General features: G+C 42.2%; 1 pseudogene; it reads left to right on the top strand.

Annotated features, from left to right (window-relative positions):
• The first annotated feature begins 2,245 nt into the window (after positions 1 to 2,245).
• On the top strand, positions 2,246 to 2,985 carry LOC106836887 (olfactory receptor 8S1-like; annotated as a pseudogene).
• Positions 2,986 to 4,845: the final 1,860 nt, after the last annotated feature.

The following is a 4,845-nucleotide window of genomic DNA, read 5'->3' as shown; positions in this document are numbered from 1 at the left end:
GCCGCCTTGTCTACTGATTGGTTCATTGGATTATGTTCACAGTAATTTGGACCTGGTATCTAACCAGAGTTTGATTGCTGGGTGAAGAAACAATGGGAAAAAGTCTCAGTTTCTTTTAAGTAATTCATCATGTCAGCCTAGAGTCATAGACTCAAGAGCCAGGGAAGACCAGGATGAACCAGCTGATTGAGCCAACAACTTTGAACAATGACCTTGAGTCTGAGTTTATGTCTCAATGTGAAGTCACGGCAAGCGAACTTGAGCAAGTTCTAGCCTGGGAACCAGTATTCTAGGTTAGCAAAAGTTAGCTAAATCTGGTCTGAGGACACAGAAAGTAGCAAAGTCAGAATATAACACTATTGAATAAAACTTAATTATGGATCTAGAGAGGAAAGATGTAATCATGACCCACTGAGGACACATGCCTTCCCACAGCAGAACATCTAGGATATCTCTGGGTTAACTTCCTTGTGCTCTGCTCTTTAAATTGTAAAACTTTAATGTATTTTTAAAATTTTAACATCATGTGACTTCTTTTCTAAGAGAAGAGAAAAAATTAACAATAGAAAAAATCTTCATCATCTTAATTAAAATAATACCTAGGGGCCTGCCCAGTAGTGTAGCAGTGAAGTTCTTGTGCTCTGCTCCAACGGCCCAGGATTCTCCATTTTGGATGCCAGGTGTGGACCTACGCACTGCTTATCAAACCATGCTGTGGCAGGCGTCCTACATATAAAGTAGAGGAAGATGGGCATGGATGTTAGCTCAGGGCCAGTCTTCCTCAGCAAAAAGAGGAGGATTGGCAGTGAATGTTAGGTCAGGGCTAATCTTCCTCAGGGGAAAAAATAAAATAAAATAAAATGATACCAAGTCTCCAGTTTCCTTGTGTCCCTCCCTCTAAGGATATTTTCTCTCACACACTCAGTAACCACCTTCAATTTTGGACACTTTTCTCCTGCAAAAGTCACTTCTCGTTCTGATTCATTTAAGCTAGTGTCTTGAACCAACGATTCTTCACATTCGTTGAGAACGCCGACCATTTGTGTCTATCCTGTTTTCATTCTCATGCCACTCATATCCTTACTTCTCTTCTGATACAGACAAGTTTCACTCATTTAATCACCTGGGAAATTTCTTACCTCCATAAGCCATCTTGTCTATTACTTCACAGGTCTGACATAAATGCAACTACTTACTTACTCTCCACATATACCAAACAGGAGGAAAAAATCACACAACAATGATCATTGGAGTCAAATTTATAACCAAAAATCTTGACTAGACTTCGCCACTGCAACAAATCCAATGTGGTTATTTCTAACACCAGTCTCCTCACTGTGTACCCTCTCTATTAACTTTACCTTGCACTTTATTTTCAACACAGAGGCAATAAATAGGGAACTCCCTTTCCTTCCAGACATTAAAACTCCCACCTTCCCTGCATCTCTCCCCACATTCTTTGCTTTCCTCTCTCTTACAATGGATAAATAATTCTTATTCGCAAGGTAAACTCCTCCGTTCATACTCTGGATGCCATTCCTTTGTAGTAAATTTAGCCCTTCAACTATCTCCTTAACTCCTACATTAGCAATTTCTGCCTGCATCAGCAAATGCTGTGATCGATTTTCCATCTAAATATTTTATTAAATACCTAAAGGCATCAAATTGATCTATGGTTGAGGGTGTAGAATATAAGAAAATCAAAGATGTTGTTGAGGGGCCGGCCCAGTGGCGCAGCGCTTAAGTGCACACGTTCTGCTTCGGCGGCCCAGGGTTCGCCAGTTTGGATCCTGGGTGCAGACATGGCCCGCTTTGCATGCCATGCAGTGGTAGGGTTCCCACATATAAAGTAGAGGAAGATGGGCATGGATGTTAGCTCAGGGCCAGTCTTCCTCAGCAAAAAGAGGAGGATTGGCAGCAGTTAGCCCAGGACTAATCTTCCTCAAAAACAAAAAAAAAGATGCTATTGAATCTAGAGAGTTAGCAAAGGTGGTTTAGAACTTGAATCTAGACTCCAGAGTCAAGAAATAATGTGTACAGAGAAAGGATTTGAGGTCCAGAGGAAACAGAGAGGCATAAAATAAGCTTTAAAAACACTTGTTTTATTCCAAGGGAAAGTTTTTTCTGTTTGACTGTGAGAAACCACAGCACCATCACCAAGTTCATCCTCCTTCGGCTCTCTGCTGACCCCCATATCCAGGCTCTGCTCATTGTGCTGTTCCTCAGGGTTTGCTTCCTGACCCTGATGGGGCATCTGGTGAGGCCGCTGATGATCAGTGCTGATTCGCACCTCCACACACCTATGTACTTCTTCCTGAGACAACTCTCATTTCTGGGTATCTGCCACTCCTTGGGCTCACTGCCCAAGTTGCTGGAAGACCTCTTATTTGAGAAGAAAATGATCTCAATAACAGGTTGCGTAACCCAGGTCTTCTTTGTGTTTGCCACTGGGGGCATTGAATCCTTCCTAGCAATGGCCTATGACTGCTATGTTACCATCTGCCGTTCTCTGCTGTACAGCCAGGTGATGAGCAACCAACTGTGTGTGAGACTGCTGTTGGCCTCAGGGAGCCTGGGCTTTCTGGATGCTCTCATCAATGTCTTTGGAGTTGTCAATTTAGAGTTATGTGAGGCCTAAATTATCTCCCACTTCAGTTGTGAGCTGCCTTATCTCTACTCTCTGGCCTGCTCTGATGTCTCCACCAATTTCACTGTCCTGGTCTGGTCTTATTCATACATGATCTTGTGACTGTCCTCCTCATCTTCTTCTCCTATACTTGCATTATGTCCACTACCCTGAGCATCAGCTCCACCACAGGCAGAAGCAAGGCCTTCTCCATCTGCTCCTTTCATCTCACCATAGTGCTCTTGTATTGGCTCAAGAGGTTTATGCTATCTCACACCAACCTCAGGTTCTCCCTTGGAGTTTATCTTCTCTTTACAGTTCAGTGTGATCACTCCTATGCTGAATCCCCTCATCAATAGCCTGCAGAACAAGTTGATGAAGAAAACTCTAAAAGGAGTGTTTGGAAAACATTTTCAGTGTATAATGAATGGCCCATAGACACAGATAAGGTGAGGCAAAAACTACAGTAAGGTGTTTGGTGGTTAGACATCAAGGAAATTTCCTAATTACCCTTGAAGCCAGATGCTTTATGAGATGTGTTGTCTTTTTTCTTTCTTTGGGATAGGTTAAGGAACTGTTTTCTGGTGATAATTCAGTCTTAGTTATTCTCAGGAAAAAACAGGATGATAAAATAATCCCCATTGTGAGAATGTTTTATAAATATGTTTATTTACTATTCGCAGGGCACTGAATTTTGATGTTTTGCCTAAATGGCATGCCTTCTAGTTTCCTCATTTACAGCAATTCATACTTCCTTTGAAAAAGTGTCACTCATCTAGTCCACATTGACAACTGGGACTGTCAGACAAGGTGTCCTGGGATGTTCAGGAAATCAAGATGGGGCAGTTATTTACCCCATCCTCCTGAGAGAGTAGCTACCGAAGATAAATACATGAGACCCAAGCTAAGCCTTCAGAATATCTCTCCTCATAATGCGCCTCTTTGACACTTATAGAGCAGAAGGAAGTTGATTCTGTGTAAATATGATGGTAGTGTCTCAAAGAGACTCCCTGGTGCTAAAGCCGTCTTGCCAGAGTATTCTTGTTCTTTGAGCAGGAACTCATGCTGAATATCATCCCCTATAGCCTAAGTAACTTGGAGGAAATGCATCACTGCAAAAGACAGTGAGAAAGCAAATAGAGCTTGAAGAACAAGCAGACTGTGGGGTGTTGGGTCATAGAATAGAATAACCAGATTTCGTGATTAAAGACGCTTGAAAGGCACGGAGGAAACGGTGCTTTGGAGGAAATAAAATTGACCTTGAAGTGTCAAGGACCTTGACCTTGAAGTGTCGAAGAAAAATGAAGTAGTCTACCTTTAAGTTTTGTGATGAGGAGATTCTGTGATCTGAGTCTTTGACAAGAATGTAAGGCTAAAAATCTCCAATAAGAATATTATTCAGCCTTAAAAAGGAAGGAAATTCTGATATAGGCTACAACATGGAGGAACATGAGGACACTGTGCTAAGTAAAATAAGCCAGTCACAAAAAGACAAATACTGAGGTACTTAGAGTGTCAAAATCATAGAGACAGAAAGAAGGTGCTTACCAGAAGCTGGGGGAAAGGGGAAATGGGAAGTTATCATTTCCCCACTGGTATCTCAGAATCACAGTGTTACTGATCGGAGATCTGAGGCCGTCTTTTGGGGTGGCTGTGGGGAGAAGAGCGGGTGGGCAAACCAGTCTTCCTTCTGTCTTCGTTTGCTAACTTGGGATTTTAGCAGGTTGGGGTGTTGCAATGATTCCTTGCTACCCTGGGAACCTCACTGTTCCCTCCTTGGGCCTCGACCCAGGGTGCTGATCCAGGGTATCTGTGTCAATTGATGGTGGGCAGAGGGCATTGCAGAGTGAGACCATGAGGTCGACCCTGGCTTCTTCACATAGTTGTCCTTTTTGAGGCTTGAGGAACTGGGGTCAGGCCAAGCAGAGGCCTTGGTGCCTGTTGGGGATGGGGCCTGCAGAATCTTAGTTACTGATTTCATTTTCAATAAGTCTAGGTTTGTTACATTTGTTTAGAAATTTAAAAAATTGACTTCTTAAAAAGGAAAAAGGTTTCAGTTTTGCAAGATGATGAGTTCTGGAGTCTGTACAATGATGTGAATGTACTTAACACTACTCAACTGTACACTTAAAAATGGCTAAGATGGTAAATTTAATATTATGTGTATTTTACCACAACTTTTTAAAAAACTCTAATAGCAGTCTAAGGAAACCCTAATG

The sequence above is a fragment of the Equus asinus genome, chromosome 22 (genome assembly GCF_041296235.1).
Source record: "Equus asinus isolate D_3611 breed Donkey chromosome 22, EquAss-T2T_v2, whole genome shotgun sequence".
Taxonomy (NCBI): Eukaryota; Metazoa; Chordata; class Mammalia; order Perissodactyla; family Equidae; genus Equus; species Equus asinus.
Note: the sequence above shows the minus strand (reverse complement) of the source record. Positions and strands in the feature narration are given on the sequence as shown.